This window comes from Anopheles maculipalpis, chromosome 3RL (genome assembly GCF_943734695.1).
Source record: "Anopheles maculipalpis chromosome 3RL, idAnoMacuDA_375_x, whole genome shotgun sequence".
Lineage (NCBI taxonomy): Eukaryota > Metazoa > Arthropoda > Insecta > Diptera > Culicidae > Anopheles > Anopheles maculipalpis.
The window spans coordinates 1,330,882-1,356,044 of NC_064872.1; the positions used below are offsets into that span (position 1 = coordinate 1,330,882).

Here is a 25,163-nt window from a genome sequence, read left to right on the forward strand (position 1 = left end):
TACACACACACACACATGTCTGGCCTTAATCGAGTGGTCGATTAAAAAAAAAAACTCCCTATAGAGGCTTTAGAGCAATTTCCTACATTCTTCTTTCCAGTATCAGCTCTAATGTCCGAGTGTTTTTGTGTGTGTGTGTGTGTTCCCTTTAAGTACTTAGAGCGCCTCCAAAAACATCCAAAAATACTCTCTCGCACTTTAAAGTTAATAGTTGCACAAAGAAAACTGTTCCTTTTTATCTGTAGCACCTCGATTAACTCACTTTCTTTGATAAATATTTAATGCAGAGCGGCAGATGAACATTCCGCCACCAACAACACATAAAAAGAAATGGAAACTGAACCCCGCAAGAAAGGACGGCCTGACGGCCGACTCGGCATTGCCTATTTGTGCACATTTTTTAATGTGAACAGTTCAAAACCAGCGCTCATCGTGGGGTTGTGCAACGGCGCGGTGTTTTCTTTTTCATGGGTGAGGCCATTTCACGATATTAACTTTAATTTTCATTTCATTTGAGGGAAAGAAAAATCAAATCGAATGTTTTGACGTTTTTCATTCATATTCACATTACGAACTGCTTGCATTTCACATGCTCCGGTTGGTAATGTGTATCTCATCCATAATTTTTGAGTTTTCATTTTCAATCGGGCAAACCTGGTCATCAACACGGGTGACGAGGTGCTGCGTTTGTGTAGGAAGTGAACAATTTATTGGCCCGGCTGCTGCGAGGCTGTAACCGTGTTGATGAAAGTGATCGAGCGTGTGGACGAGATACCCGCGAGGTGATAAATTAGCGCCGCCCGACCCGTTTGCCCGGTGTTCTGCGACGGGTTTTGCTCGGGAAGCATGAGATGCAAACTGCTGCACTTCTTGCAGAAGGGGAGGGTGTGTGTATGTATGACCGTTTACGAGCGCAATCGGTTGTTTCCGGAAGCGAAAATGGCTCGTTGTGTCTCCCCCTTTCGGGTTGATAGGTTCACGCAGATGCCCTACGGGATAAGGCCCGAGGACACTGACTTTGTGCGGCTGCGAGTGCGATTGTAGGTACTTTCTTATGCTCTAGCCATGTGGATAGCGCGTGTTCAAGTGTGGACAGGGAGAAGCAATAAATTACGGCACGGCTAAGCAACTCTAAATTGAAAGCTGCTGGAAGGAAACAAGATGTTTGCGTGTGTCTGCTTAGCTTGAAGTTGCAGCAAAATGTGTATTCAATTTGTCTACAATTAGTGAAGGGAAAAAGATTTTTAAGTTTAGCCTGCGAAGCCTGTTGTTTCCTGATTGGGTCCTGTCCTGTTATCGTTTACTGGGGAGATTGTTGATTCCTGCTTCCTGGCATTAATCTCGGCTCGGCTTAAAGCTTAACGTAATTTGAAGATCTCTTGATGTGAGCGAAATTACAAAACGAAAGGGCCGAGGGCATAAAATTGCAGCTTTAAGGATGATTATTGGATCTGTTCTTGATTTTTGGAGGTAGAAATAACTTCCTTTTGGTTCAATCGCTTTGAATGCACATTCCAAAAATGCAACCTGTTGCTCGAGTGCATCATATTTTGAGGCACCGTTGACGCAACCGTTCACTGACTTGCGTGTGCGTTTTCTATTCGTGAAATAAAGATAAACAAGCCCTCTCTCCCTCCCTCTCTCTCTCTCTCTCTCTCTCTCTCTCTCTCTTCACTCTCCTACTCATCGTAAGCACACCTGAGGAGAGGCCATTCGAGGCCAGGGCAAGGTTGGAAAAATCGAATTCAAATTTTCCCACCCCACTTACCCGACTTGCCTCCACAAAACTGTACAATGACCAACAGAAGAAGCAAACGGCGTGGAGACTGCAGCGAAACCAATTCGAATTCGTGTGCAGTTTTTCAAACCACGCAATGCACACTCAATTATGGCCAAGCGCGCTCTTTATTTTCGCTTCCTTTGGCAACCTACGTCCATGGATGCATCCACGACCGAAGCGCCAACGACCACCAGATAAAAGCTAAATGAGGCGTTTGTTCCAAATCTAACAAGCGTGAACAGTAGTTACCACCAACCATCGTCGTCGACACGCGAATCAGCTCACGAATTCTCACGGTTCACGTGGTCGGTCGGGTCCATCTTCGGTAGTTTTCTGTGGCCAGCAGGCAAGAAAAAGAAAACCAGCTGCAGTCCACCAACCACATCCACATGTGAGGGTGTAAGGAGAACGTATGAATTACCAACACTCGAGTGAAAAATTTCCTCAACTCGCTGCAAGAGATGCGTAAAGGTTTTCCTTTTCCTTCGCCAAACAAGCGCGACCCAATTTCTGCGCCTCACTAACCACACGCGAATGGATGGGGCTTAAGGTGGTCGCTTTTTGCGAAAATAAAAAACTCGATTCAAAAACGCTTACTCCGTTGTGTGTGGCTTAGATTTGCGAAAGCTTCACCAACTTCAACCACACCAGCGGTGAGTGAGAGACCTGACAATAATAATATTTGCAACAACTTGCCTCCACCACCACGCCTTGGCAATGGTGGCGGAAAAAGGCGGTGCTCGATTTCACTTGCTTTGCACTTGGCGTTAATGGCTGCTCCACTCCCTCCCCCCCCTTTCGGATGGCACATGGCACAGGCACCATGGCGTTACGGCATACGGCCACACCAATGAAGTAAGGCTAAGGTTTTTCGCTGACGAAGCCTTGCCGCCATTATTGGGACCCTCGCGGGGTGCATCCCGGGCAGTTGCCCGAAGTCACCGTTTGTCTACTTTCTGTTTTGATTGTGGTGTGGCCAGTTTCGTCTGGCAAATGATGAAACTCTGCCTGACAATTGTGTCGATGAGTTGATGAGCGCCCATTAAAATTAGATCATCATACTGGTGAGGGGTGAGGTTTTGGGTACGAAAAATTAAACGATGTGGTAAGGCGATTTAGTTGGTGCAATTTGGTGCATAGTGCGAAACGGACAGATAACGAGAGTAAGGTCTTTAATGCAACAAAACAAATTTTTTTCTAATATCCTTCACAACTACTTTAATTTAAGTTTATGTTTGATCCACTCTCTTTTTGAAGGTCCTTAGGCAAAATTGTTATCTTTTATTAGCATTTCTCTTGTGTTTTATTGTTCAAATAATGAAAAAAAAAAATTTATTCCGCCACCCGTGTTTACACAAGTACATAATAAACCTTAATGGTGTGTTTGTAACTGTTTCAAATTTGTTTCTTCAGACCTTTCTTGCAATAACATTTACCACACCAACAACGGCGCTCGACGCACTTAATCCCATTTACAAACCCCTCGCCCCGAGCGCTGTTTGGTTTTCCTTCTCGCTAAATCACTTAATAGCTTCATCATTTGTCGCTTCTCACTCGCCCGGCAAAAGAGTATGGCCGTAAGGAGCAGGGCTAATAAAAAGAAAAATACCCTCCCATACTTCAGTGCGAAAGCGGATCTATAAAAGAAATTTTAAGCAAACACCTTGTGAACCCATCAACATCCAAACAAAACCCCTAAAACGAGGGTGACGATCAGCGGCTGATGAAGATGATCTTGATGATGATGTGCGTGTCGATGTCTTCTATTGCGACGCAAGCAAGTGAAGAGAGACCGTATGTCAACATGGGCCCGGCATGATGTAAGTCTAATCTAAATTTACTCCAAGTCTTTTTCGCAAACCATTCGACAAGGCCCGGAGACTACGAAGGGAGGGGGTTGGGGGGGGGGGAATGGCAATGTTGACCGAAGATTAAATAAAGTCCACTTTCACCCAAAGGATCTGTGGAGAGCAGATGGGGGGGGGGGGGGGGGGGGGGAAACCGGAAGAATAGGGACACGCGAGCGGGCGGGTGGCCCAGTACAAGGTTTAGGGGATGAAGGATAAACAATGAAACTTTCCCGCCGTTGATAAAGGCACAAAAAAGGGGGTGGATGAGCGAGTTGAGGAGTTATGGGGACTTTCTAGAGCGACGAGCGCGTCGGTTCAAGGCGATGCAGCTATTGCTCGGTTTTTTTAAGTCAATATCGCCACCGTGTTCCAAACCAGTAATCCTAGCTGTGGTTTCTTCTGCTTCTCGCTAAGGATTTGTTTTGTGGCTATGTTTAGCCGTGAAAGACACTGCTTAAGCGTATGCATTGTTGTGCTTCGCTATGTTTGCGTAGTAAATCGAATCCTTGGCGTAGCTTGGGAATGAGGTTGTCCTAAAAGAAGCTATCGGGGATTCATTCACAAAAATCGTTTTGGAAGTACGGTCAGTGAGGCATAAAAATGGATTATTCATTGATTCGTCGACAGTGAAGGACGTGTATTATTGTGGTGTAGAGTAGAATGCCCTAGCGTAGGAAACTTTATCCTGAGCTGCTCGAATGTAAACGATTTGCCTGCCTTCCCCTCAACCTGCAACATTGTTCACAAATCGAGTTCCTTCACTTGTGGAGAGCTGAGTGAGCCGGCATTCCACCGTGAGTTGTGTGCTATTGACATTGGCTCTACCTAGGTACGGGAGGTAGTTTAATTGAATCTTGTACCAAGTGGATACGTAAAACCCAAGTTCCTTTCCAAGTGTACGAAACATTGATCGCATCGCCACCCACAAGCGATGTGTGCGGTTTCCGCGCTTGTGAAGTCGTTGGAGATTATTATTGACTCACAGAGGCATGGGCAGATTGATGTACGAGGCCAGTGAGGCCCTCTCGTAAGCGAAAGAAGAAGTGAAATGAAATTAAAATTTAAATAACGCAATCAGCCTCCGAGAGTTTCGTGCCGGTGAGTCTCCTTCCTCAGTAGACGATTGAAACATCCATTTCCGAAGCAAAGAAACGGCCGTCCGAAGGACACACCGGGTCATGGGCAAGTGAAGAAATGAAGAAACGGGAGAAAAACAAACCGAACAACAGAACCGACTGAACCGTAGAAGCTGGACCGGCGAAGCCTTCTCACGCCGTGTGTTGGGAATTTGTAAATCGAGATCGAGACGCTGTGCGTGTAGCTGCTGTAGGAGGATTCTGAAAGAGTCTCAGACGATCGCCAAAGCGCAGGTTAATGATCTCGATGTTGTGTCTCGTTCTTCTTTTCTTCATCTGTTCGGCGCGTCATAAACCGGTTACCGGACCGGAGCAAATGCCCACAGAAGACGGTCGGTGAAGACGTCCAACACCACACCACACCCGGCCCACTGCGTTCTGAGCTGACCGGAGTCTACTGAACCGAAATATAGCTCGATTGTGTGTAGCATTATGCTGTCTTCTCGTTGCTCATCTTGCTACCATCTTCGCTAGAATTCTGGACCCTGAACGATGGGGGCACGAAACTAGACCTTTCCCACTGACCAATGGACTCCCCTTATGTTGAAGCAATCAGTTATCAAGAGAGAAACGGGCGCTGGAAATAGAAACATATCAAATTCCTGGACCTGCGATTCTCGTGTCTCCAATTCTTGGGGGGAGCGGTTATGTCGCGTAGCACTAATTGAAAGTGATTGGCCGCATCAAACGTTTGTGCGGGACCGATTAACCGTTGGGGCCATTTCGATGACATCCGAGGCAAGGATGCACGCCACCACACAGTTTATCGGTCCAATTGAAGGACCACAATCGCGTGTATATGCGTTTATGTATGTGAATGCCCTGTGTCAATTGAGATAGGAAAGTGTTTTGTGTGTGTGCGGTTCATGGTCCATCGCTAATTAGCACTTTCGATAACGCACAAACGGATACGGGGGTGATGATATGATAAAAAAAGAAAGAAAGGAAAAAGGTGGCCGTACCGCGTGTATGCACCGTTTTGTATGTGTGTTTTTCGATGGCGTTGATTGATAAGAGGGATTGGTTTCACCTTCACACGAAAGTAAAATACACACTCCGGCCACTGTTGGCACGGCCTCTTCGCTCGGTTGGTCGTGTTCAGGTTTAGGAAACTTCACGCGCATGCTCACGCCAAAAGGCATCCGCACGGGTCGTCTAATCACCGAAAAGCTCCGATCAGGCCTGATCAATGAGCACGCTAATGAAAAGGGATTGTGGTGCGAAACGGATAAGGAAATCACTCTCACTGGCATAGTGGTGGGTATGGAGAAAATGCGGATCGAAAGTTTGAGCCTGGCCTGTTGAGGTTTTGGGTGTGAGATTTCGTGGATATTATTGATACCTGATGTTAATAGAGTGGAGAAAATATATTTCTAATTAAATCCCCAGCTGCTGGGTAGGAACTCCACATGGAGAAACGTTTTTAATAAATCGATCAATCGATTGTTTACGACGGTGTCTTCAGAATTGCCTCGATGAGGCACGCATATCCAGAAGCGTGTACGATTCGTCATAAGCCGAACTATATGAGACGCGCTTTTCACATCTTCCAGGTGTGTCTCCAAACACCGTCCAACATTCCCAGACGCATCTCTCTTCGTCATCGTCACAAAGACCTGAGTAAATAGAGGAAAACACCTCCCCAACTCGTTAAAGCACACGGTCACGGATTGTTTGGGGCCGCGGGCAGCGATAAGTGGGCAAAGGAAAAACGAGAAATTCATAGAGTGCAACACGTTTTACCAGTTCTGCTTCCAGCGCAACCCTTGTTAGCGTAGTCGGTTGTGTCAGCCGCCCTCTCCGTTTTTGCACCTTGGTCGGATCGGGTTCCTTTGCTGCTGGGTGTGTGCTACCAAATGTAGCCTGGCCTCATGGCCACGGTTATGGTCGTGGCCGCTTGTGCTAGGTCTGTGTGTGCGCTGGGATGTAATTTTACTTTCACGACGTATCCGCGAAGGTAAGGATGCGATGCGTTGACCACCACCTGGCTTCGAACGATTGGACGAGTTTTTGTGTTGTGTTTACTTTCTTCACCATCTTCTTCGTTAGAGCCCGGTTCCGTTCGATACGGGTAGTTTGTACAGTTATATAGCCTGAGGGCCCACATCGTGTATGGCTTTTAAAATCTCGTGGAATCAAAGGGGCCTGCCTGGGGTAGGGATCTTCCTGCAGCATCCTCTCTACAGTTTTATGGTACTAGGAGGAAGTGAAATCTAATCTATCACCAATGGATGGCCGTGATTGGAGAGTGTTTTGTCTGTGTATGTGTGTATGTGAACGACAACATCGTACGTGTGACAAAGCAAACTAGAAACAGCTAGGGGAGGGATGACAAATAGTAGAAATTAGGTTATCGCTGGTTATGATTATTGCCTACACATTTGTAACGTTACCAAGTACCCGACGCCCTACATGTTCTTGCGTAGAAACACTTCGTACGATCGAAAAAGGCATTACCTTTCTGGGCGAGGCGGCCCTAGGCGGTGGAAGAATAAACCCAAAAAATAATTGGGTCATCAGAAGGGAGGCTTTTTGTGTACGATATTGAGTAGTGTCTATCAGTGGACGACACCCACAGGCCGAACGACTGATGAGCTTCAAGATTCGATCAATAACTCACTTAACGCAACAAAGACACCAGGACCAGACACCAGGTGCGTTGGACTTTTTCTTCACCCCTGTTCTACTGTCCCTGAGCCTCATTCAAGTATCAGAAGAACGTTTCAACTTCACCATGGGGAGCATCATACATACACACACGTACGAGTGGTTCGATAACAAAATGGATGACTGTGAACCACTCACACAAACTTATGGTAGAATCCATCGGGATGGAATGGTTGATGCGTTTCTTACAACGCAAAAGAACCTATCCCTTGACGATGAAAGACAGCAATGGAGAGAAAAGAAGAAATGAGACACTCTTCGTGCTCTGTCATTGCACCACGCCATACTTTGGCCTGCTTGGAATGGCGGCATGTACGACTAGCTATAACTAAAGACAGAAGAAAATTACACTTCACAGACTGTTTTTCCATTTTCAAACCTATCTGAGACGGAATCCAGGACAGTGTTGATTCTCATTAACTAGACGTGTGTCTCTTAAAGATTTCATGCTCAACATCTGACCAGTGAAACGCTTGTTCTCCGCTCTTTCTGTTCGATCGCAATTAAAATCGACATCGACCTCTACCGGATGACATTTACCGGGAACTCGGATGAATCGTACCAATGCGAATTCCAAGTTATTATTGATTAAATCCTTACCGGAAATGTGGTAAGTTATGCGTGAACTTAAACTTTGTCTTAATGTCTCATAAATACTACTGGGAACGATTCAGCTATCGAGCTACTAGTTCATCATTAAGAGAGAAGCCCAGAAGTGAGCGACTTAACTCAGCACTGACTACTGCATTCAACCGGCCGGATGCATATCGTAATCTTTCCGCGTCCTACATACCGTAACCGAGGCCATACCGTGATGCAATTTAAACGCAAAGAACTCACCCAACATGAAGTGGGGGAAAAGGTTAAGAAGAGTTAAAAATAGTTTATCTTAAAATTATGTTACGACAGCTTAGAAGACGCGGTGCGGTTGAGATTGTGTGTCGTATAATGTGCTCTAGTGGTGCTAGACGGCAACCCTAACCTATCTTTCCCCTTCCTGTTGGAGTGGGTCACAACACCGTTAAATCATTATCCGACGGTACCGATTGTTGGTGTGGCTGCGTTAGAAAATTAACACCAATTATTCGCTGATTGTAACGCTCAATTCCAGTTCTCAATAATGGAGTTCTTTGCCACGCCAACATTCCTGTGCTATTTGCTGGTAGCTGTTGTCACATTCAATTATCGACTTGCACGTGAATCAGAACTGCCGTTGGCGTAGAATATCAAATTATGTCAGGCAAGTTCTTCCAACACGTCCAAACACTATTGCACGAGTGTTTTGCTTCCCATCGCTTTTAAAACAACGCATCAGATTGAACAGATCGAAAGATCACTTCCTAGGAGACGGAGACGGGGGATCACTCCGTTTTCTAGCGGTACCAATCCGTTCTCGTTTGACCAAGGACCGACAGCCGTTAGGGACGACTAAAAATAATTCCGCTCCGCTTCCTAGACACCGCTTAGCTTACACACGCCGGGCGTTGACGGTGTGGCGATGCCAAAAATAAATTTTCAATGTTACACGCACCAATAACCACACACGCGCACACACGCATTACGCGATGACGTTTCGCGCTGTTTACGCAAGACGTAACGTGTTTGAGCGGTGCTTTCGGTGGCAGAGTCGACAACAATCCCCTTCTCCAAAAGCTATCCAGTTTACTGATGGATCTCGTATACTCTGAGTCGTCAGCTGTGAGGATTGTGATTGCTTGTGAAGAGCCAAAGTCCATCCGGCAGATATGGCGGTGGAAAAATCCCAAAGGCTGATTATGAATCAGAAGGATGACAATTGACGGTAAACATCGCTCACTACAACACTATCTAGCGCATAGTGGATGCCTCAGAGACGAGTTCTCATTAATTGACACCCGATGGCCGATGAATCACACGAAACGGATGGTGGATTCTGTAGAGACAATTGAGTGACAAAGTGGGCCATACCTTGCGGAGTAGCATGTGCATCTTCCACTGCTTGACGCATCACCCTGAGGATCACTGATGGTCTCTGTCCTCGGCCTGATTTCAACCATTTGTATGTAGGTGTGTGTGTGTGTGTGTGGGGGGGGGGGGGGGGAGTGATTTCCTTCTGGTGCCCCAAAACCCTCTCGAATGCACTCTCACCTGAGGGGACACGACCTTCTTTCGCGTGTCTCTTGGTGCAAGTTGACGTATCGATTCCGCTTTGCCGTTGTCGGTTTTACGAACTGGAATCGATGGTCACGCGGGATGGATTGACAGTGTGGCGTGGCATTTTGGAATGTTAGATAGCACCCATCCCGCCGTAGCATGCCGAAGTGTTGGTGAAGGTAACACGGACATTGCATCGAACTGCTGCATTATTTTTGTTTTAGTATCGCAAGCAACGAACAAAACGCCACACAATAAACAAACAGAGAGTGTGTGTGTGTGTGAAGAAGCTAAAAATAAAGTGCTGCAGCTAGAGCCATTCGCGGAAATGGCCTCAAAGGGGGGGGGGGGGATTGAGGTAGTGAAAGGACGTTCTTGGGTGTTTTTGGTGGAGATTTGATTTAAGCCCTTTGCTAACAAACTGATAAGAGGATAAGAAAAGACACTAGAAGCCTTCTTTAAGTTTGGGCTCGTCCAGCGTGTCGCCGCCGTAAATAAAACATTTCCCGTCAAACATTCTTATCCGCAGGCCAACTTCCTGAACACTTCATTGCCCATCGGCAAAAGTCGGCTTAGTAGTGTCGCCTGCTTTGAGTGTGCGTAGACTTTCCGCGGCTTGATTACCTGAGCGAAACACAGACGCCACAAAACAGAAAAATTAGGAAAACATTCAAACTGTGTACACATAGCCGGCTATGTTTTAAGGATTTTTAAAGTTTCAAAACAATGGCCAAAACCCTCACACATAAGTAGAACAAAACAAGCCGGTGGGCCCGTCGACGATCCGTTCGTCCCGTTCGCACTGCTCGAGTCCCTTAACACCTGTCACGGGGCGAAGGATCGCCTTGCTTTTATTTTTGAATTGATGTTTGTAGAGCACCGGTCTCGAGCGTTTGTTTTTCCCTGTGCGTTGTGTCCCCTGCACTCCCTTCGCGCTTCTCTCGCGCCCTGTTTTGCAAAACCGGCGTGAAAAATTCACCACGAAGAGACAATATTTTTGCTATTGTTGCTTTTAAAGTAGAAATCAACCCGTCGCTCACGGCCCACACGTCCTTCCGGTTTCAATACGGAAAACTCAACCGAAAAACCCAAACAGCGGCAGCGCAGTCACTTGGGAGCCTGTCTACTCGGTGCGTTTTGTTGGTTGTGTTGGTGGTGGCGGATTTTTTTTGTTCCTTGTCCCATCATCCCTCCCCGGATAGTACTATCGACCGACCGTGTCTTAGTGTTGAAGAAGCGAAAGACGCTCAGTCGGAATTGCCTCCACTTCTTACCCCAATACGCCCTTTGCACGCCTTAGTATCCGTGTTTTTTCGTTACGATTTCTGCTCTATTCCACGCAGCGTATTGAACGAAAGTGAATTTGATGAGTGAGACGAAATAGTCCGTCTCCGGAACTGTAGCAACAGCAGGCGAAATTTTTCCACCGCAGACGCACTTTTGGCCCTACTTCACCATCATCATTTGGCCGGGGTTTTCACTGCCGGCTTGATAATGGTTTCGTTCTGGTTGTGTTTTATTTATTTTCTCTTTCGTTTCGGACTAGCTCCCCACCCGTGGCCTTGTGGGAGTGCGTGTATCTGTGTGCGTGCATGAGGTCTTTTTTTTGTTCCTTCCCACCCTAAAAGCGCGTACAAAGCGTGCATGATTCAGTCTCAGTGAAGGTCTTACTGCAAGTGAGTGGGGTCGTCGGGCGAAGTTTTTCCTTTTGATATTTCCACAGCCAAACATATGGAGAGCGTCGGCCAGAAAACGAGAGCTTACCGAACCGACCGTACGTATTGTTACGGGGTTTTTTTTTTTTTTTTTGGTGTATGTACGTAGGCGTTTAATTAAATGCCGAATGGTCGAAGGATTTGCTTTCCCTGGAGCAGCATGGGCATGGGCATGAAGAAGCTTATTCGATTTCCCTTCCGGCAAATGGCAAAGGCAAAGGAAAAGTGGCGGGAAATCGGGAGGTCATTTTCAAGGTAAAATATTAATGAAATCCGAAACCGTATGTTTTCGGTGCTAACAAGCAAACCGGCCCCAATGGTGTGGAGCAGTTTTCGCAAATTGGTTTCCATTGATTGTGCTGTTTGGATCAAGGTTAAGGGAAGTGTGCAAAGAGTACAAAATGGCGCTACAGATAACTTCAATTTCCGAAGCCAGTAGAGACAGACCAAGAAACACATAGAACTTTACAGATATCCGTAATAGAACTAATCACTCAGGACTCCATTTTATATCAAACTTTGATGCGACAAGATTAACTCATCGCAAATTTCCAATAAGCACATGTTGCATCGATCAATGAGCGTGTCACGGTAAGCTTCTTACACCGAAAACGGAAGCAAAAGTCTCAATTGATCTTTCTCCGCCTGCGGTGGTGTAGTAGTTGATGCTCGTTTAGCCACTGATTGGATTAAGTGTAATTGAGCATCAACCTGCCTCTACTGCTGTAGCCTTTTACCGACGATAGGAATATATCCACCCGGGAGCGAAGAGAACTTCGTTCCGATTTGGGCTATTACGCGAACGCGAAGAAAGGATGTGTTGTAAAGAAATCCAATTGCTTGGATTATTGCACACTTGGAGCGAGGTTCGTATCTCTTTTTTATTGTTGGTCCCCCGTGTTCTCCAATTCTGATTTTATTTCAGTTCTGTAGCATTCGTTGTAAGTGAATTGCAGACTGAAAGCTCGCGCTCGTAAGAAACTGCGGCAAATTATGGAACGGAGCCTGTGTGTGAGAGTGTATTATGTATGATAATAAATTTGCAACATTTCCATAATGGCATGTGCACGATTGTTGGTGGCGCAAGCGAAGGCTTTGCTGATATTTTCTGGTGTTTTTTTGCTGTTGATTTTCACTGTTGACGATGGCGATGATAGCACCAAAGGGGGAGAAGGTTCCTCGATGAGGACGTGACATGGGTTCGGTTCGGTGTCGCCTGTCGTTAACAGAGGACGTGCCGATTGTGACATTTTCGACGGCTTCCGATCAAAATGCTGTTGGAAGGTAACCATTTTCTACCAGGTCCAATACCATTTTGTACTTGCTTCTTGTGCTTGTTAGAAATTCATTTCGTATGGTGCAGAACCAAAAAAAAAAAAACAGATACACATGATCGTGCTTGACGCTTGAGAATGGTATATTCTGTTTGAGCATAAGAAATCTGTTTCGTATGTTTGACATAAGCAATATTTGCATTTCAGGCTCTCTGTAATGAGAAGATGGCTACTTGCAAACGCTTGTATTGTGGGAAATTCGTTGTGTGTGTTTTTGCGTTAAGTGGCGATAGAAGACAAAGAACTTGCCACAACTGGAATACCTTTAATCAGATATTATCGCTCTCTAGCAAATATACAAGAAAATATGCTTTCCTCTCGAAAAAGATTGCCCTGTAAATATACCAGGGAAGGGTTTATGTGACTAAAATGCTAATCTTCTCAAAACATTTTTCCACTTTTTTTGTATTTCCAAAGAAATGATTGTTCTCCCCAGTATCAGACCCGAGTTCTCCCTCCCAGTAGTTGCCAATTTGCCAAAAGCAAAGTCTTATCTGCAGGCAATGTTCGGCGCTTTGTGTGTTTGTTAATTTGCATATTATGATTGCTGCTCCGTGAAGCATTACTCGCGTGCCACGGATGAATGAACCGAATTGGCGACGACGCGCGTAGGACGACGACATGCAATGTGCATTTAATGGCGGGCAGACAACGCGAAGGGCTTCCGACCCAGCTTACCATGTACATACTGTTTCTTTGTAGTGTGGTTTAATTATTCCTGCAACCTTAATTAATCTGCTCGTGCTGCACTGCTCCGTAGCTGGGTGGAAAAGGAGAATTAGAGAAGATAAATGATTCCCCATAGATGTCCTGCGGAGAACTCGGACCCAGATTACTTGGGTAATGTAGTGTTTCATCCCATGAACCCATTCTACGGTATGTAGAAGAAAAGTTGTTCATGTAACCAACGCAAAACACCGGGAGCTGTTTCATTACTGCCTCCTTGCGCACGATAGTGATCAAAAGAGCTAGAATTTGTGCTATTGACTTCAACATGCCATTGACAAGCGCTATCCAGCGGACGAAATCGATAAGATATGACCACATACACACAAACACTGTCCAAAATTTCATGTTTTACTAGCCGCATCTGATACTAGAGACACCCCACTTGAAAAACGACATTGATTGGTGCTTTTCTGCACCTTTCTTCGTATAAAACGGTGGCTCACATGCTCACGGTGACATTACACGAGATTCATTCGATTGTTTTCGTCAGCTTAAAACAACCGCTTGTAATTTCCTGGTGGTGGGTTTTTTTGCTTCTGCAGACGGTAGTTTGTGGCAGACAGTAGACAGTCAGGCTGACATCTAAAACCATGATGGATAGGCAAACATTCCCGAGCCAGGCGACACGAATGTCCCCTTGTAAAAGTGGTCAGAGTAAGCAGCAGAGAAGGTTTCTGCCTAACGGAAACTGGATCTGCTAATTGCAGATGTAACGAAGACCAGCAAAACAAGAAGACTCCTCTGGGATTGGTTTTTCCGTGTACTCAAAGCCCGGAAAAACGAGCCGGATCATGTTACGGAAGATTCACCATTATTCTTCAGCGTCGTTGCATCTGTCGGGCGCGCGATGAGTCACGGTGCGATCAGTGTACGATCGGAGCTGGATCGGATAAATTTAGGTGCGCGCTAGTACCTCTACAAGCGCCAGTGGCTGCAGTGCTTAACTGTGTTAGAGATTTGAAACAAGAGGACAGGCAAGACATTGTTTGATAGTTGTATTATTTATTTTGTAGAAATTTTGTTACAAACTTATGATGCAAAAACAAACAAAAAAATCTTATTTGTCTAACCTGTTTCGTGTTATTCGTTGGAGCACTTCCATCTAATTATACGGAGTTTGTTCTTCCCCTTGTTAAGTTCACATTATTGTGAACCGGCGGCATGAATGTGCCGGTAATTATTCATTTCCCTTCTACTGTCAGGCGGGGACGAGTACGACCAGTTTTAGACTCCACATCGCTTGCGTCTGTCATGTACGGCCGAATTTTGGTTCTAAACATGAATGATTATGGCGATACGAGTCCAAGAGAAGAGCGGGGAGAAAAGGGAGGCGTGACAGTTCGTTCAACTTTTTCGTCAGTAATGTCGTTGACTGGGGGTGTGGAAGAGGTCTTGTGGGATGATGTGGGACGAGTTTTCGTTCGTTCCGTGCTTAAATGCTCTGTGTGTCGACGAAACGATCTCTCAGAAGCAGTGGTGTTAATTAGAATGATCGTAACATCATAGCACCAGCTGCAGGCTGCCCGAATCGTCGGAGATGGACCGTTACCGTGCGTCACAGATGTGTGAGGTAGGTGTTACAACACGTCTTGGTTGTGTGCCGTTGCATTGCGTCAGGTCGTACTCTGAACACCGTGGAAAGTGAAAGTGCAAAAGATCATCAGCAGCAAAGCATCCCGGACTGCGGGCCCTCCGAATCCGAGAAATTCTTCCAATGAACAATCATCTGTAAGGTGGTCAAACTCTCAACTGCCTTCAATTAGTGGCCATTAATTGGCTTCTCGTTGGAGTCTAACAGTGTGTTTTCTTTCGTCCATACTAATGATCTGGCTGGTGAAGTTGGTACCGCTGAGCATACGTAATGATGTCTTCAGATTCGTCAGAATCAGCTGATGATAATAAAGATCCCCCCCAAAAAAAAAACAATCTTTTTTCCAGACAATGAGTCCGCGAGTAAATGCTCCCGAGGTTAGTGGCTGGTTAAAGAGTTAATTACATTTCTCGGAGGGAACTGTTTATCTTCTCATTCTTCCGAAGCGATGTTGGGTTTAAATTAATCGTCTTGATGAGCAAGCAACGTAACCCGCAAACTTTTGGGTTTCGCCGTGGGTCCCTTGCGTTGCGGAGGTTCTTTCAATTGAAACATTCGTCACGTTTTACCTGTTTGTGTTGCTTCCTGCGGTGTGTGTGTGTGTGTGTGTGTGTGTGTGTGTGTGCGCCACACATTTTCCCTGGACCAGAATTACCATTCCGAGAATTGGGAGGCACATTAAAATTTGAAGAATTATTCAAATTTATTCGTGTTGAGTTATTTTTTTGTTGATGTTGTTAAAACGGTACCCTACCTTTCCGGTTCATCCCATTGCGATTGCACGACCGTAAACCCTTTTCTTGTGCATGTTTAAGAATATTGCCCTTGACAGGTTGTCGGCAATTTCACCTTTGCCTTGGCATCAAGTTTTACCGGATACTGTGTATTATTTTCTTCAGTCTGGAACCTCAAGATCTCAAAAAGGTTCATCATCTTACCACGCAAATTTCACAAACCCCACCCGTTTTGGTTGTGCACGTTTCTACAGTTAACCGGCTGTCTGTTACTTGAAGTGGTTATGTTTGAGTGTGCCGAGGGTTTCACGGTACCGCCCTACCCGCTAGAACAGGAGTGGATTGATTCCTACGCGCAAACGATTACAATCTGCGTACACAAGAATTCAGATCCGGAGTGAGAGCGCACACTAGAACGACCACCACCTGGTTATGGTCCGCTATCCCGCCGACTGAAATATTGTCTCGCCCAACGCGCGCCAAAGTCACGCCGCGGTTTCTTCTGCGGTGCTCGTTTTTCAATGGATGTTAATTAAATTAAGTAATCATACTTTACGACATCGTGCTCTGGAGCCACGCATGATCCACCCACGGTTTCTCACCGCGTGACACCACAATCGTACATACGGTCGACCGGTGATGCAGCTCTAGACGAGCAACAGCTGGTGCTTTGAGGTCGAAGTGCTCTTCTCTACACCTTCTTATAGGTGTGTGCGAAATTTGATACATCTCCCCGTTGGGCTTTCTATGAGTTGTTGTTGTGTTATTGGTGGGTTGAACAAGACTCAGAGGCAACATGCATGCATGCAAGTAGCCCACCATATTTGGAAGGAGATTAGAGAAGACTCACATGCATCGTATGCTTCGGGTGTCTACCGGAAGACATTAATTACTTCTTTTTGTGCAGTGTACGTCTGTACGCCAATCACGTGTGGCGTTTCCATTATTACGCTACGGCGAGAAGTTTTCCACCGCGGATTTGTGTGTCTGTCTGGGTTAATGCTTCGCCAGAAGCGGCCTCCGCAATACATATGTACATTGTCATATACGTGTACTGCAACTGGCGATTGAGGGGGGAAAACGATTAAGGGCAAGGCTTATGACACTTATTACCCCGGGTGTCGTCGTGCTCATTTCGTCACGTTTTCGGTGTGGGTATTGGCCGATGTGTGGCTTTGTGGGCTGCGGATTACATCAAGACGGTATTTAAGCTGCACGTGCTGCTGAAATGTTTTGGGAATCAATAAAAGAGAAGCAATTTTTTAAAGGTTTGGCTCTTAGATTCGCTGTTCGGTTGATGAACAATCCGAGCCTATCCATAACAAGCGAGAAATTATAAAATTCCTGTAGAATAAGAAGCTTCAAAACTACATGCTCTGTGCATTATAAAACTCGTCAGTCACGTTAGATGTGTGAATGTATGGCTATCAGGCACATCTCTCAAATATTGCATAATTTACATTCCGTACTAACAGGAGAAAAAATTCCTCCGAATGTGTTAACACCTAGGCCATTCCATTGTTCTGCTTGGCGAACCTCATTTCTCACAGCTAAACGATCCTCCACTTCCCATCGTTGGGCTAAATAGATTCCCGTAACATTAACATTTATTCCCAGCGCACCTAACCGTACACCTGATTGGTATGCATCATTGCCTTGGTGGCCGTCCTTTCTCCACTAGTTGTCCGTCTGCTTGGTTGCGACTAATTTGGCGGTTAAAGTACAGCATCAGAATGTTGTGTCCTGCCGTCGTGTGAAAAACGTGTTTAAAATTTCAATATGGTCTGGTTCTGGTAGTTTTATTCGCGAACATCTTCCCGCGGAGCGACCGATCTCGACAAGCTCATTGAGCATGACGCACCTATCTATAGCCTCTTGTAGTACGTCGTCTACCACAGCCAACGAGGCCAGATACTGACAGAAAAAAGCACACAGAATAAACAAACAACCGCCGAAAAAAGCACACCAAGCTGTAACATGTCAGACGGGCAGCAGGTGGGTGAGCCTGGGATGGAAATGGGGAAACGTGATCCACGATATTGCTGTTCAAATACGTCTCAGTCTCTCCGTCTAGGTGCCTTTCTTCGTGCGTGGTTGGGGATTCCGGTGATTACGTTAGGATGAAAGTGAAAATCCTTCCTACCTATCTACCGGTGCCGGTGAATATTTTGGCAAAGGTGTAACGACTTTTGAATTTTTCATCAACCGGCATTAAGGAAAGTAAATCCCTACGGATGATGTAACCGTATCTACTCGAGCATGCACGCGTTTTACACCATTCTTTAGCTTCCCAGAAATAGCTTCCGGTGAGCAGAAGCGGTGGCTGATAGAAGGAAAAGAGGAGACAGGATTTATGACTAAGAATAAAACAACAATTCTGAGGCACGCATATGAGGTACGTGGGATGTACTTTATCATGCGGCTTAGTGATAATTTTCTGTTTCTATTTTTAAAGAGTTTGGAGCAATAATCAATTCGCATATCTTCCTTTGAGTGGATCTTATCGGTATGAAAAACAAAATTATTGCTTGGTTTTTAAGTTTTTTTTATTAGTACCAAATCTCAGAACATCATAGTCTGCAATTTCCGTCTTTCCTAGCCCAGATAATCCGCAATCAAACCATGCAAAGGAAGATCTACCAAAGCATTTCGCATTCCGAGTGTGGAAAATCTCGCCTAACACAGCACAACTTCCCATTGGCCTAGAATATACTGCCAATTTATTTGCCGACATGCGCAAGATCTCGTGTCAGCAGGGAAGCTGTTTCGGATGCTGCCTTCAACAACGATCTTGGCTCGATCAAGCAGCTCCTAGATATGTTCGATTACATGTAGGAATTCGGAAGAGGAACACAGTAGTGTTTTAGGCATTTGCGAGAGAGGAAGTGTTGGCTGATGGTTGGCCCTGACATGAGACCACAAAAATCACAGACATACCCATAGCCGGGAAGACAGAAGACTGAAATTGTTTACCAACAACGCGTCACCGATCGATTCGCTGCCACGAGATCGTTCGATTGTGGTTGTATTGGCGATTTCGATGGACGTCACACACTCTCGTCGAACTAAATATAGTTGGAACGAAGCAACGAAACGATTTTTGAAGGAATGCACACGCGTCATGGCGTTCTGGTGCTGGTGGTTTTTTGGGGTTTTAGTTCGATTTGTTTTAGACGCTTCGGTGAGCACTGCTACATTGTGTCAGCAATCGATCGTCATTGACCGGAGTGATACGGTTCAAGTGGATCTCGTACGTAAGGCACGTTCGTGGAGGATTATGGGACGATAAAGATGGAGATTGAACTTGTTTTAAAGGTGTTTAAAATTTCTCAAATACACTTATCTTTCTGTGCTATCTATTTGCTTCTTGCAGTGTACAAAATATATCTTTAAATTCAACATGAAAAACAACCAACCAACCAAGAGTTATTATTATTCAAAACACTTGACTAATGCGTCATTACCGATGGAAGCATAAAACGAATGTTTTCCAACACACACACACACAAACACACACTTTTCACCCCATCATCGTTGGCGGTCGTATAATTTCACAAGACCTCCGTAAAGAAACATATTGATTGCTTCCCAGTACCCATCAATATAAGACATCCTCAGACCATCGGAACTGGCAAAGCCTCACTCCATGCCTATAAATACCGTGGTGATTGAAAGGGTTTTTCTAATTTACGGCCAACAGTTTTTCGTTGGCTGCTGTTTGGAATTGCATCCATCCCTTCCAGCATCAGTACAAACGCAACCAGAGCCACGCCTGCACACACTTGCCATGCCGGGGTGAGCACAATTTCTCTGCCGCTCCATACTTTCTGTCTCTAGCCGTCCAGGCCTCTGCCTATTCTGCTGCTGCCACGTGTGGGAAAGCGTAACCAATTTTCCTCCTCCGTCCGTAATATATCAATTACCACGCTCGGACCCCTTCCCCGTTGGCATGCCAGGCTGTGATTTGCCACCGCGGAATGTAAACTAAAATGTCGAACAATTTTATCATCTTACCATATGTGTCGATCGGCCACCACAGAAGCATAGCTGTACGGTCTAAATGCGCTTTTTTCCCTTCCCTGTTGTTGGGTCAGTATGCGTGTATACTTTTCCGTTTACATTATGCACTTGGAAGACATTGCATTCAACATGCGTTGGCGGTGCAATGTTTACCGATCATCGTCTCATAACATCCGGCCAAGTTGTGCTATGGAAGCGGGTTTGGTCGGGTCGGTGTCTGCCGTGGTGTTTCGGGAAGGATAGTAAGATAGTACCTCTGCTGAACATGTGTAGTCTGTGATGAAGCTATTTTTAAACGAAACGGTTAGTTTAAAGCTACAAGGAAAAACATGTTCTTCACTGCGGCTCGTCTTTCAGCAGTTGAGAATCGCATTACTTACATCTAGATGCGTTTATTTTGGCACCAAAATCGTGTCGTGCAAGTGGAATTGATTACTCTGGGCCTTTAGTCGCCGTGCAGGCCCGGTTTAAATCGAACACTTGCGGCCGATGATGCGCCGCGTACCGTTTGTTGTGGGTCGCTGAGAATTTGGTTAGAACCGATATTAGCTCTACACGGTCTAAACTGGCAGATGGCCAGAAATCACGTTGAAGCGTAATAAACGGCAAACGGGACACACTGGACATTCACTGGACGGAATAGAAGACATCTTTCTTAGAATTCGGTTTATCTAAATCATATTTATTTCAGGAAAATCACCAAGAACACACAATTTCTTTAGCCTGATTCAAAGTGGTCCACAGCGCAAGCATTAATTGCTATTTGCTACATCTGTGTTTCTTGATTTTTTTCTCTCTCCCAAGCTAACATGCAGTGAAAGAACCAGTTCTGAGACATGGGAATCAAGTTTTCGAAACGGGGTCTTGTCTTGTTTAGAGGCGGGAGTGTACCTCCAGCAGTGGCAACCAACGCACACATCGCATCAAAGGGAACGTATTGCAGGGCTTCTCGCTAGAGCAGCCTGTTTGAAGTCTGAGAGCAATGGTGACGGCGAATGCCTTAAGATATTTGCCCCTTCGCGCACGGTGATGGTGGTGGTGTGATGGGTGGTTGTTTCGAGCAGAACCTCTTTTCGCTGTCAAAGCCGTGATAGAATTCTCCAACGAACGTACGCCCATACGCGACAGTTGAACCACGTCTGCGTGGGTTGAATGCTTAGAAGTTGAACTGTTTGTAAACTGTTTCTGCGTGAGAGAGATTTGCTTTGGAAAGAATGTTAAACCGTACAACTTGTTCAGTAAGATTCTATTGCATAACTCTTGAAATAATTAAGCCGAAGCATATTAACTCATTAAATGTTTAGAAACTCTAAAGGTAATCTTTAAACGCTTTCCTAGGGACTGTTGTGATTGATGGTGTGTCTTTGATTGGAAACCTCTTTCGAAAAACTTCATTTTCCTCCCAATGACTTCACTCGCCGGTGTTGCCCGCGCGTGCATGTGAAACAATTTTCGAACAATTTTACCATTAACGCTAGCAGAGAAGTAATTATGATCGCTTCGTTCGGCTCTCCAGTGTTTTTTCCATGTTTTCCTTTGTGTGTCCCCCGTTGCTTAGTACCTCCTTCAGCTGCTGCCCCTCAATCTTCTGCTTCAAACAAAGATATCGTGCTCTCATTTATCAGTGTACCGCGTACAGTTAGGTGGATTCCGGAGTGTACTGGGAAGAGGTGTGTGTGTGTGTGTCTGCCTAATGCACGTCAGTCCTCGGTGGAAAGGCATACAAAGGTGGTAAAGTGAGCCTGCAATAAAAGATGCTCATAAGGCATGAAACTTGAACCACCGCTCAGCTGGTTATTCGCGAGACCAATTAGAGACCGGTTGGCGCAGACCCAAGCGCAGGTTGATGGACGAGGGATTGGGGAGATGCACTGTTGCAACCGATTTGTAGCACCGGTGCATTTGTGCCGTGCTACGGGTTTATGTGAGTTGAAAAATGAGTCACTAATTTCACCAAAGCTTTTCTCGCTGCGCATGCATATGCGCGCGCTACACCTTGCCGGTAAAGCTTTTGGGAAGACGCCGCCGATCCGCGCACAGTGTGAACCGAACGAAAAGGTGTGCCCATAAATATGTACAGCAAAACCCAAACCGTCATGCAGCGGTCTTGGAAAGAATCAAGTCCAATAAATCGACACCGTGTGGCGCGGCGGAGTCTAAGTGCTGCTCGCCTTGAAAAAACTACTCTAGGCTAAACGGTTGAGGAAGCTAAGGGGTGCTGGGTGAAGGGTGAGGATGGACAAATTGGCAAAGCAAAACTTTTTTTCACCCTCCGCATTTATCCACCATCTGTTTCCTTTACCGTCCATCCATCCATCCATCCATCCATGCTCCATTTAGGCGTTCGATCGCATTTTATGACAGGGCAGAGCATTAATAACCTTTCGTCTGACTCGGTTCCTGACGAACTGTGGTCCCATGGGGGGAGCTCTATATGTGCAGTACCATATGATGTGTCCGGTTGGCTATTCATCCAAGTTTATGATCATCCAGTCTGGTCCAGTCCAGTGCCTTGGAGTGAGTTGGAGGGTAAAATTTTATGAGCTCTCGGTTGGTTCCACTTTGGCATTTGGTGGGTTGCAAACACACACACACATAGTAAGGAGAGTAAGGATATGTTTCCCGGAAGATGGGAACTCGGGTTTGAGGGATTATTTTTAGAAGATAAAGTCGTTAAATGTGAAACCAATACGTCTTTATGGTTGTTGACTGACCAACAAGACCAAACACACACGCGTTTCCGAAGGTTCATAAATATTGGAAGACATGCTTTTAGGCATGGACAAGATAGTAGCTTCATCTACTTGAATGAAGCCAAGAATTTCCCTTAAGCCTTGCCACTCGTTGGATGTATATTATTCATATGCCGCTGTTAAACGTTAGCTTTAGAAAATTCATCAACTCCACATACCTGAGCGGTTCGATAAATCAAAGCCCAGGTTGACAGTTCGGTGGCTATCAACCAATCCTTGCCTTCGAAAGCGTTCGGACTCTCATGCTCAAATTTGGCCATGAACAAAGCACTCTAACCCTCGGGACTGTTCGCGAGAAAAGAACAAAGGCGGCCTCCAAATGCGCGGGCTGCTGCAGAATTCTTAATCTCGCGCGCCTGTTGTTGAATTCGGTCGAAACCGGAATGTCAGCTGATTTGCAGTTCGTTTCGTTCGCATTCCTACGATCGTATTACACGGCTTCAGCGACTCCACAACTGGTGCTAATCGCTAGTGCTGTGGCACGAATTAAGTGGTGGGAGGTTTTGCTGCTGTTGATCATCGACCAAGACTAGAGCTATGCATTGGACATTTGCAGACCTCGCAATACAAGCGTGAAAATTGCATTTTTTTTCTTCATATATTTGATTCTGAAGTTTTCATAACACAAGCTGATATCGGCAAGCGTTCTCTCCTCGACCGCGATCGCTTTGATTGTATGTTTGTATTGTTTCTCTTGCTTGAAAGCGCACTGGCGAACGCGCATTCACTTTCCATCAAGCAACACTCCAACTGCGCGCGGCCTTATGCCTCGAACACGTGCGCCGTCCGCTACATACCACTTGAGACGGCAGCGTAACGGACAAAGCAAACAAAGAATGAAAACGCGAGTTCTTTTCGCGCGGCTACGGTTCTTTCACAGTTGCTTTAGTTGATAATGGACGAGCTTGAAGCGAAAAACAACTCACAAACGGCGTAAATCTCCCGCCGCTGGTGGTTGGACAGAGAGATTGGTTGTTTTGTACGGTTCATCTCGTTAATGTGAAACCGATCCGTCCTTCGATCCACTATCGGATGATGCGCTTCCGGTTGCATTCGCACAACAGTTGCTCGCACGGCGCAACTTGCACCCGATTGAACCCCATGCTCCGCGGGGTATTGAGGGATTGGAGCGACAACTTGCTGCGATTAAGTAAGGCATCGTCCGCACACGAGCGAACCGATAAGAAAGAAGCGTTCGAACAGGGCTGCTGTCCCTTCTCAAGGATTCGATGAGGGGTTCACGTTCCTGGAAGCGATAGATAACCTTCGTCTTTTTGTCACTCGAGTTGATCGGAAGGAAAGTCGAGCATTTGATAGACAGCTGACGACCCGACTCGCCGAGGCAAATGAACGAAATGGAGGGTAATTACTTACATTGGTTAACGAGATTTGACGCATTGGCGATAAGCGAGCGAAGAGGTCCAGATGTTGTATGTTGTTGATGTTGTCTAGATTTGTAAAATAGTAAAGATGAGCTCCTGATGACAAACAGTGTTCGCTGTTGCTTTCTAAACAAACATCGAATTATTGCTTCGCGAGATGATTTATCAATTTTCCACAATCATATACACTGTTTGAGCAACACTCACTGCTTTGGTAGTTAGACGTAAACATAAACAAACATGATTCAAAAGAGAGAAAGTAGGATGCGTTTAGTATAAAAATAGGATGAATTGCTGTTTAACTATAAACTCAACTCTATTCTGTTTCAGTCCAAAACCAAAATCCAACATTTCTTTTCCATACCGATTCCATGTCCAACTGTGGTCAAGTTTCAGCTGAATCTTTAACTAAACCTTACAAAGACACCACTTTGCCAGACGTGACATTCAAATCATGTTTCGCTGGCTGAAGTGAGGGCCGACACCAGAGGTTCTCTGCTGCAAATGAAAATGTAATTAATTTAAAATTGGCTTTTCAAGGTGTGATAGAGAGAGGGATAGAGAGAGAGAGAGAGAGAGAGAGAGAGAGAGAGAGACAGAGCTACACAAAGTCGCTGGATCGAATGATTTGTCTAGAACCTGACCGGCATCGATGAATGTTTATGATAATTTCGAATCACCCGTTTGAGACACTCCCCATTCTGGATGCGAATAAGCGATTGCGTTATACCTGTCTAGCGAAGGCAATTTTGAATTGCATTCCCTGTGAAAGACCTATAATCGTCATTGCTGGAGTTGGACCAACATTCTTTTCTTCAATCTGATAAGTATATCGGAAGTATATTTTCGCTCCATCGAAATGCATTTCCGGTTGAGAATTCTGTACCCAAAATTATCTCTCCCGTACACACCGATAGCCTTGGGCCGTGGTGAATTAATCGCATCTGTGTGTATACACGCGAGTGTGCGGTTTCCCCCACCGGGGAGAAACGATACGATGTCTCATACCAACAATGACGTCTTGGGACGCCACATTCGACTGTGACTCAACGTTTCGCGGGAACTCGAGACACGCGGATTATGCGCATCGTTCCCTCGCGCAAGTGACTGCCGGCCGGAGATAAGCTGGTGGCGCATTCATCGTACAGTTGAGTGTAGACAAAGTCGCATCAGCGAACGGACCCGATTACGGAGTGTATAGCGAGTCCCAAAAAAGTAGAAAATAATTCCAAAACGTGTGTGGTGTAATTTGTTGAACGATAGAGCGAAGTTTGGCTGTAAAGTTGACGTTTACAATGCGAATGGTGAGCGGACAGGAGGGGGACCGATTTGTTCTACT

The 25,163-nt window shown here is 45.6% G+C and overlaps 1 protein-coding gene across 3 annotated transcripts in view; it reads left to right on the forward strand.

The window, feature by feature from the left end:
- The window catches only part of LOC126564252 (dual specificity tyrosine-phosphorylation-regulated kinase 2), a 188,660-nt gene that overhangs the window by 13,792 nt on the left and 149,705 nt on the right, over positions 1-25,163 (forward strand). The gene's annotated exons all lie outside the window — the stretch shown is intronic.